The 11,026-nt window shown below is 36.4% G+C and overlaps 1 protein-coding gene across 1 annotated transcript in view; it reads left to right on the forward strand.

Moving 5' to 3' along the window:
- The first annotated feature begins 263 nt into the window (after nt 1-263).
- Nucleotides 264-11,026, forward strand: part of LOC107572814 (myosin-9-like) — a 74,726-nt gene continuing 63,963 nt past the window's right edge. The window contains exon 1 of the mRNA XM_016259247.1: nt 264-543. The gene's annotated coding sequence lies outside the window, so the exon portion shown is untranslated. The remainder of the gene's footprint in view (nt 544-11,026) is intronic.

Genomic DNA, 11,026 nt, shown 5'->3' on the forward strand with positions numbered 1-11,026 from the left:
ATTTCCTGATTCCAGACATTCTTCTATGTGTGTGTGTGTGTGTGTGTGTGTCTGTGTGTGTGTGTGTGTGTAAACACGGTCCGGCGACTTATATGGTCACAATAGCCCAAAGTCGCACACATACCTCAGACATTAAACACACATACGGGCCCCTGCGGACCAACTATTTCAAGTTCACCCTGTGACGCGAACTTTGCCGCTCCGACACGCCCACACGTCGCTCGCGATTGGCTGAGGCGCTCGGGAATGCAGAGCAAGCGGGCTGTGATTGGCGGAGGGGCGGGGCGATTGGCGGTGACGCGCAGAACAGAGACCCCGCCCTCCCGGGACCGCACCCCGAACCATCACAGCAGGACGGAGTTCAGCTACCGAGTGGAAGAAGAAGAGGACGAAAGGAGAGAAAAAGGAGAAAAGAGAGAACGAGGCGAAGGGGAACGCATTGTGCGCAGTTTCTGCGGATTGAAAAGGGAAGCGACACGGATCCACACTGAGTCCCTGGAGGTTCTGACAAGCCGAACCCCGAGCGTCTGCATCTGATTAGCGGTAAGCAGCCGCACGGCACCGGCTCGAGTGCTGCGTTCACCCGCGGGTGCAGCAAGCGCGCAGAGCGCCGCGGGGAGGGACGCACCGACGCCACCTGATTTCGCTGCACTTTCAAACCTCTGCGCGTGAAATCGCGACGCTTCGTCGTTATAGCGTGCGACTGATAACAAGCTGGCCAGGACGGGCGAGCGGCGAGGTTCAGGAACACCGCGTTACGCGGAAGTGCACCGGTGCCAGAAGAGCGTTATTTATTCAGAGACCATTGACGCGTTTGGGAGATGCAGGCCAGAACAATGCTGATCGGAGGACAGAAAAAAACATGTTTGAATTATTTCACAATACATAAGCTGAAATTGTAGCCGACATAGTTTGAGCAATTACATTTATTTAAATTGAACGTTAAAAGTTCATATCCATCATGTTCTATTCTGTAACGTTAATATAAATCACACACTGTCAGAATAAAAGGATGCGTTTTATGTGTGCATCAGCCTGTCACTGGCAGAAAATGAACCAAAGTGACCATAGTTCAGCTACAGTATTTGTAGATTTCCATGGTTACCTCTAAAGTAAACATATTTTAACCATGTGTAAACAAAAATAAGCTAATCATTTGCAGTTAAGGCGTATTGAATGTTCAAATGCATTTCAAATATAACGTTAAGTGGATGTCATTAATCATTTATTCTTAGTATTTTCATAATTTTCATAATTTCAAAGTTCAGTTTAGAAGTCGACAAATACAAGTACGACGATACTGGCGCTCCCAAAGTCCTGTATCCGGCCTCGCGCACCCGTACCCGCTTTTTATTACTGCATAACATGCTGTTTCACCGCGTCTACACCGGATGCGAGCGTTGTCGCGCCGCACACACATACACTCACTCACACACACACATACACTCACTCACACACACACACACACACACACACTCTCTCTCTGCACACACACACATTCACTCACGCATGCACACACACACATTCACTCACGCATGCACACACACACATTCACTCACGCATGCACACACACATTCACTCACTCACTCTCACACACACACACACACACTCTCAAACACTCTCTCACACACACACACACACTCATACACTCTCTCTCACACTCACTCACTCACTCACTCACTCACTCTCTCACACACACACACACACACACACTCACTTTCACACACTCACTCACACACACTCATACTCACACACACACGCTCATACTCACTCTCATTCACACTCTCATACACTCACTCACTCACGCATACACACACTCACTCACGCATACACACACACACTCACTCACGCATACACACACACACTCACTCACGCATACACACACTCACTCACTCACGCATACACACACACACACACACACACACTCTCACTCACACACACACACACACACTCTCATTCACACACACTCAGTTAGTTAATAGTTAGTTAGTTAATATTTGAAAAGCACGCACACGGTTGTCAGGGAGCGCGCTGCGCGAGCGTGTGTTCTTTGGCGTGTGGCCGACGTTGCAGCCAGTACAGTGTCTACTCTGTAAGTTTAAAAACGAATGAGTTTGTGTTGTACTTTAAGGAAGACTTAATTTAAAACAGCTTTGCGAGGTCTCTTTCAGAAATCTCAGGCGCTTAACATTTGTGCCTCTAACTTGATTATTCACACAATGAGAGGAAAATGAACAGGATGTTAGTCGTGGAGTGATTGACGTCTGCGCCAGGGACTGATTTGATTGTGATGTGTTGGGGTTTAAAATCACACCCAAGTCTGTGTCTAATCCACTTGTGACCTCTCAGATTCTCACCGATATGAGTGTGTACAACAGTCTCGGCCATCGTTACAGTGATGTACTTGTGTCTGCATGTTCATGCAGTTATTAACGGTGTGCTAATGTGCACATACTGCTGGTGTGAACTAGACTAACCAGTTTCACTTTCTTAGACGTCTGCACTGCAGTAGACACCTGGGCAGTGTGTGTGCGTGTGACCTGGTTTTCCACGAGCGAGTGTGTGTGTCTAGGACGCTGTGACCCATTAAAAGCACATGCTGGTCTTATTTGGCGTTTTGTTTTAGTTGCTCTGGTTTGTTAATCCCAGCACACCGCTTATGTTTGGGAATGCTAGCATTTCTGCAGCATTTATCCTGTGCACAGTACTGGTGCGTCCAAGTCATGCCACAAAGATCAGGTTTACGTAACCAAGGTCGAACGTAACCTCAACGTCGTAATTACGAGTGGGGAAACAGTTATCTTTGATGGTGCGTTCAAGTCATGTCGGATAGATCGTATTTACGAGTTGAACGCACATGAACGCCACCACAAAGTCATTATTACGAGTGGAAAACTCGAAAGTCTCTTTAAGCCCCGAGTTTCTGAGTTGGGGGCGTGTCAATGAGCAACATCGATCGATGCAACGTCTGTAGTTGACGGTAAATTTTTGTTTAAATTGATAGTTTAGTTGTCCTATAAACTTAAATTGGTCATGTTCTTGTTACGCAGCTAGTTAATGAAATCCAAGTAAAAAAAAATGCAGACCCTGTTGTATTTTCTTGTAATTTATTAAAAGAAGGTACACCGCCATCTTGTGCCGACTAAACTGACTTGAACGCACCTGATGTCGTAATTACGACTTGTCAACTCGTAAGTACGAACGTCCCAGGAGGACTTGAACGCAGCATGAGCCCAGAGTTTCCATGTTGGGGCGTGCGTGTCAGTGAGAAAACATTGCGGACGCAATGGATGCGACGTCTGTAGTTTGACTAATTTTGTCGCAATGTATAAAACTGCTATCTTTTTAATTTACAATTAAATTCTTAAGTTGTGTATTTGTATACTTACAATAGAATATACAACAGTTAAGTTTACAGCAGCTTCATAAATTGACCAAAGTGACTTGCATCAGATGTCGTAATTACGACTTCCCAACTCGTACATACAAACTTCCCAGTCTGACTTGAACACACGCGCACGCATTACCTGAATTCATGCTTTCCAACAGTAAAACGCGAGTGCCTGAATGAGCTGAGAAGCGACAACAACCATTTTATCTCTTGTTTTGACCCATTATTTTATCAGACTGTCAAAAATGAGGACATTTTGCAATACAGTTGGTTAAAAAAATGCAAAATGACCATATTTATTTCTAAATGGTCAAAGTTGTAAATAAAACAAAGCTTATTGGAGCACGTTTTTTTCAAGAAAACTCTATTTCAGTCTTTAAACGTCCAAATTGTACTTTTAATTTAATGTTAATTGCCATTTCGTTGCAATTATTTGTGACATTTACTAGCAATTTCTGAGTAAGTAAATCCTACACCACATTTCTCCAGCGTACCATTTCACATGCTGTTTTTTTTTTTTTTTTTTTTTTAGAGATAGTGAGCCGTGTAGAGCACTGTAACCTGAAAAACTACAACAGTGTGCTTTCAGAGTAGAATAAAGAAAGAAGTCATGCATTACAGGGATTTTTATCATGTGCAAAGGGTCTTAGTCCCAATGCAAAGCCTGCTAAAATCAGGCTGTTTAGAGTTACTTGTTGCTTTTATAAAACAGTGACAGCAGCAATATAATAAATACAGTAAAAATATATTTAGAAATTATCTCTGATGTGTGTGTGTGTGTGTATATATATATATATATATATTAATAAATAAAAGACATAATTAACACTGAGACATTCCTCTGAAATATCATGTTTTGTGTTCCACCTAAAAGAGGTCATTTATTAATGATATCAATTTAATAAAATGATTTATGAATGTATTATTTTAATTAAGAAATAATTTTAAATGTATTTATAAGATTTAATTATAATAATAAAGTATGATAATACATATGCATTAATTATAACGAATATAAAAATATATTGTATTAAATGTAATAATAAAAAAGTGAATTTTCAACTAAATTTTCAATCTAATACAGACAGAAGAGTGAAATTTATATGCATTATTATATTTTATTATTAAAAAATAAATATAAGTAAATTCAATTATATAAAATAGAAATATTAGTGAATTATATTGAATTATATTAAATGAATATTTATTTAAAAAGGATAATTTGAATTCAATAAAGCAATTTAAAAAAAAATTGTTATTAATAAATAAATGACAGAGAACATTTCCAAATTTGATGGAGTGTTGAAAAATGTGATTGTTAATTATTGTTTTATATGTATACGCACATTATTAATAAAGTATCAAATAGTGTCATAATCAGCAAAGACTACACAGTTACATTAATAACAGTAATTGTGATGAACTATATTTATAGGCTGTTGTGTCTTTCGTAAGGCATTTTCTGCATGCGTTCCTCAGGAGACTTGCGCGTTTAATGACTGTTTCCTGAGCTCTGGCGTGTCTTTCAGCAGCTGTGGGATCAGCGTGGGGAAAAAAGCAGAGCGCTGTGAGATCGACGTGTGTGGACCTGCAGCACTTTATCCAGCTTCAGGTGCTGTTTATCAGAGCCCCACGGCATTGTGGGTAAAGCAGGGTTTGATGTGCTGATTATCGAGCTCTGATCTCCGGCGTGATGCATGTATTTCCTCTTGTCTCATCTCGTCTTTCTCTGTGTGTTCAGCAGCCAGACTCTGGAAGTGAAGATCCCATTGTTTCCCTCCAGAGAGCTTAGTTGTGGTTGGTTTGTGTGATGAACTCATTCACAGTGCTTCATGGGATGCGACGCTCATTAAAGGGAGAGTTCAGCTGAAAACCCGCATGCTCAGAACTCAGAAGAATCTTATGCTTAAATATCAGAGACCAGTGAAGTCAGTGGTGCAGGAATTCAGTATTATATAATATATATATATATATATATATATATTTGTTATAACTTAATATGCATTACTAGAGTTTTATTATTAAATACATATTATTAATAAATTAAATTATATGTATTTTATTACAATTTCAATACAATTTACAATTTAATACAATTTAATTTACATTTATTACTTTTAAATAATAAATCAATTAATATACAGTAAATTAATGTACATTTATTATTAATAAATAAATTACTTGAGTAAAACACAAAATGAAATATTTTGAAGAATATTTTTCTGTTTAAGTATGCTTTATATATATATATACATTTTCAAAAACTCTCTCTATATATATTAGAAATATTAAGAATTCAGTTTCAGAGAGTCATGTTGATTTTTTAAATTATTTTATTAGTTTATTATATTTAATATATAATACATAGTTAAAAAATATATATATTTAAATCAAACTAAAAAATAAATAATTTCTCAATTAAATATTATTAATAAATTCTTAAATTGAACAGAAGAAATTTCAAAGACTGTTTCTGTATTATGTTTTGTATTGAAATGATTCAATAATACATTTATGTAAAAATATATTTGGGATTGTAAATATATTAGTGTGTGACTATATATACACACACACACACACACACACACAAGTCTCTCTGTTTTTTGTCCACACAATGAAAGTCAATGAGGTCCAATGGCAATATTTTCACCCCAACATTCTTCAAAACATTTAGAATTTGACATTTTGTGGACTTTTATGTTCCACAAAAGAAAGTAAGTCATAGAGGTTTGGAATGTAAATGATGAAGAATGATCATTTTTGTGTCAAATATCCCTTTAAGTTCAGATTCTTGTACAGTTGTTGTTTCCCTGAGGATCAGATGAGCAGTGAAGGTCTCAGTCGAGCGTTCACTCGTCTCTCACTCTCACTCCACTGCTGTTTGGACGGGATTCGTCAGGAGTGTCCAAAACGTTTCTCTTCATCCTTCCTCTCCTTTTTTGGTTTGCTTTCTATCCAGTTGACCGGCCCTTCCCATAGTGCACCTGTGCAGCAGGAGAACACAACAGTGACAGGAAATGAGTGAGAGAGAGAGAGAGAGCTCATATCCAGACAAACATAAAGAGGCACGTCCTGATTGTTCGCCGTGTTTCTCCATCCGTGTCAGGCGTTGTGTTTATCGCAGGATTTGCCGCATGACTGCATTATGATGCACTGCAGACTCATTCCTCCTGCTCACTGGCCCACTGCCAGAGACATGATGTCACTTCCTGTTGCAGAAATGTGCTTGTCTGTCTTCACAAGGAAAACCCTGTACTGGGTGTTTCCCGAAGCCGGATGTTCGTTATAGTTTCTGTGTTCTTTGTAGTTGCCTGGTTTTGTCTTGAACTCATTAGTAAGTCAATTTGCATGTAAAGATTAATTAATAATTTTTATATAATGATATGAAAATCAAATATGAAACATACACTGATTCAGATTTAGAAATGATTTCTGATATTTCTAATATGTGTGTATATATATATATATATATATATATATATATATAAAATAAACATGATTAGCAGCACTGAGACATTCTTTGAAACATCTTTTTTGTTTCCACTTAAAAAGTAATTAATTTATTCATAATTTTAATAATATTTATGTATTTATAATTTTAGTTGCATTTTAATTAAGTTATGAAGTGATTTAATTTATTATAATGATAGTTATATTTATAATTGTAATGTATTTATAATGGGCAATCTTCGGGCAATCTTTCTATACTTCTACTACTCGATCTCAGCTCAGCTTTTGATACCGTCTCTCATAAGCTATTACTCATGCGCCTCTCAGAGATTGGCATCTCAGGAGCTGCATTATCCTGGTTTTCCTCATATTTGACGGACAGACAATACAACATCACCATACATAACTATAAATCTCCCTCTTAAACAGGGTGTGCCACAGGGCTCAGTCCTAGGACCATTATTATTTATATTATGCCCCTCGGACAAATTATTCGCCGCCACGGTTTACTGCACCCCTGCTATGCTGATGATATTCAGATATACACTTCCTGCCGACCTGACTCTATTCACCAGACTGCATCTCTATTGTCATGCGTCAGCGAGTTAAAGACCTGGCTTAACTCCAACTCTCTCAGTTTGAACTTGACTAAAACAGATATCTTATCTTCTACTACTCGATCTCAGCTCAGCTTTTGATACCGTCTCTCATAAGCTATTACTCATGCGCCTCTCAGAGATTGGCATCTCAGGAGCTGCATTATCCTGGTTTTCCTCATATTTGACGGACCGACAATACAACATCACCATACATAACTATAAATCTCCCTCTTAAACAGGGTGTGCCACAGGGCTCAGTCCTAGGACCATTATTATTTATATTATGCCCCTCGGACAAATTATTCGCCGCCACGGTTTACAGCACCCCTGCTATGCTGATGATATTCAGATATACACTTCCTGCCGACCTGACTCTATTCACCAGACTGCATCTCTATTGTCATGCGTCAGCGAGTTAAAGACCTGGCTTAACTCCAACTCTCTCAGTTTGAACTTGACTAAAACAGATATCTTACTTGTCGGGCCCCCAACTGTAAGAAAAACATAACAAATGCCCCTAGATTTGACCTTAAAGCCACATCAATTATTCCATCTGCCACAGTCAAAAACCTAGGTATCATTCTTGACTCTTCTCTAAACCTAGATGCTATAGTACTAAGCTCTCCAAAGCTGCATTTTTTCAACTTCGCCGTATTGCCAAACTCCGTTCCTTCATCAGCTCAAAAGATGCTGAATTACTAGTACATGCTTTAATCACATCCCGCCTTGATTACTGTAACGCTCTTTATTTTAATTTTTTAATTTTTCCTAATTACCATTATGCTACATCTCTCGATTGCAATATATTCAAAATTCTACTGCGAGAATGCTAACTTGCACTAAACGGTCCTGGCATATCATTCTCCTATATGTTTTTTTTATATATATTTTTTTTGTGTGTGATTGTGATTATGATACTGTATTATTACTGTGGTATGCAACTGCAACCGCACGTTCTGGACTTGGCAAATGTCTTGTCCATCTATGTATGACATGATTGTTTATTTGCTTTTGTCATTGTGAAGCGTCCTTGAAGTTGGGAAAGGCGCTATATAAATTAATTTTATTATAATAATAAATTAGTTATTATTATTATTATTATTATTATTATTATTATTTACTTATTTAATACAAATAAAATATAGCTATACATATGCAACAATAATAAAAATAAATTAAATGTAATTAAATTATTCAGCACCGAATCAAATTTGGAAATTATATATAAATATTTTGTGTTCTACGTAAGTCATTTTTAATTTGATTTATTTTAATTGATTAATATTTAATTATTTTATTAAAACGTTTGTATTTTTTAGTTAAAATAATACTAAAAATAATAATTTTCAATTATTTATTTAATGTAATTTAATAATATTTATATTTGTAATTTATTTATTATGTATTTACAGTTTTATTTAATAATAATAAAATATATTAGGTGCACATGACCAATAATAAATAAAAACACATGTTATAATAAATACAATAATTAATAAAATAATCAAATTATTTACTATGACTCTGAAACTGAATTGTCAGCAAGGACCACAAAAAAACAATCATATTTATAAAATATTATAATAAATAACCATAAAAACATAATGAACACTGAGACATTCTATGTTTTATTTCTGTATTGATATTTATTTTGAGCTGCACTGTTAGTGAGCGGTGTCAACAGTGAGCAGCTCATGCTGTATTTGAGGTGTTTGTTCACAGCATCTGAACTGCAGGATTCATTCAGCTTTAGTGAAGCATGTGCTGGTGGTCATCAGTAACTCCTGCAGCGGTTCTCGGACGTTTACAGCGGGACTTTGAGCTTTGATTTGATTGGGTGTGGTGTCATCACACGCAGATAAGCTGAGTGAGATTAGAAGTGAAACCAGCGGACGGACATTTACTGATAAAAGCACTCATAAATGTTTACTTCTGCAGTCAGAGATGAGCTGATATTATAGCGCTGAAATCTGCTGCAGTGACCCGGCGCGTTCAGCTGATCTCCAGAAGGTCATTACTGTTAAATAAACCCAACAGTGTGACCAGAACCACTACTTACCACCATTTTTGTTGTTAAATGCAATACATTAATGTATTAAATTATAAATGAGTAATTATAAATGATTAAATTACTCAATATATTCATTAAATTAATAATAAATAAATGTACTTGTAGTATTCATACATTATTGCACATATACAATTTTGATTGTTTTATATCTGTTTATATGTATATATAATATTTATGTATAATATATTTCATTTTTTATATTATATATTTCATTTTATCCATTTATTAATTATAAATTACTACATTAATTGTACTTTTTATATTAACAAGGGCTTAATGTAAATGTTTATTAATGCAAATTATTATTAATGTGTATATAAAATATTTGTTTGATTATTTGATTAGTAAAATACGTGATGGTAAAATATTTTACATAATAATAAATGCATTTGTTTTTAATATTATGTAAGATATGTATTATTTGTTTTATTATGAAATATATATTATTACGTTAATTTAAACGTATTACGTAATAATAAATAGTTGAACTTAATGTATTATGTAATATAAATATATTATATTGATGTTGTTATTATTATTTGTAGAAGTATCAGCCTCTTCCCACGAGTCTTTCGGTTCTGGATGCGAATCCTAACTGCGTTATTGTGCCTCATTCGTGAATCACGAGCAAAAATAAATTGCTATTTAATTGTTCATAAAACTGTTCTTCCTTATATCATCAAATTCATATTTCAGCCCTTTGCGAAAGAATGGATTTATAAACCAATTACTAGTGATGTAATCATTAACCGCGAGCCGGTTGAAATCGATTGAAATGTGTGACGATTCAAATCGGCTGAGATGCTAAACAAATCGCGATTCATTTAGGAGTAGGAGTTTATATGAATGCATGTCTGAGGGGAACTTACTGTCTTTAGAAAAGTTTAGAAGGTATTTTTTCTTTCTAGAAGCAATCATAACTAACAAAAGAGCAATGATAAGCAAGTGATATATTATTATAGTTAGATTTCTATTTCACAAAGAAATGTGCAGCATTTTGTCCAAGCAATAATAAAAGGACACATTTAATTTATAATTTGTCTTAAATCTCATTTTGTAAAAAACAATTGTGACAATCTCTCTCACACACACTCACTCACTCTTACACACATACATACTCTCACTCACACTCTCACTCTCACTCTCTCTCTCTCACTCACTCAATCTCTCTCACATACACTCACTCACTCACTCTTACACACATACATACTCACACTCACTCACTCACACTCTCACACACACACACTCACTCACTCACTCACTCACTCACTCTCTCTCTCACACACACACACACACACACACACACCCACACACTCACTCACTCACACACACACACACCTACACACTCACTCACTCACTCACGATCACTCTCTCACACACACACGCACACACTCACTCTCTCACACACACGCACACACACACACACACACACACTCACTCTCTCTCACACACACCCACACACTCACTCACTCACTCTCTCTCACACACACACACTCACTCTCTCACTCTCTCTCT

The sequence above is a fragment of the Sinocyclocheilus grahami genome, unplaced genomic scaffold (assembly GCF_001515645.1).
Source record: "Sinocyclocheilus grahami isolate Dianchi unplaced genomic scaffold, SAMN03320097.WGS_v1.1 scaffold1815.1, whole genome shotgun sequence".
Classification (NCBI taxonomy): domain Eukaryota; kingdom Metazoa; phylum Chordata; class Actinopteri; order Cypriniformes; family Cyprinidae; genus Sinocyclocheilus; species Sinocyclocheilus grahami.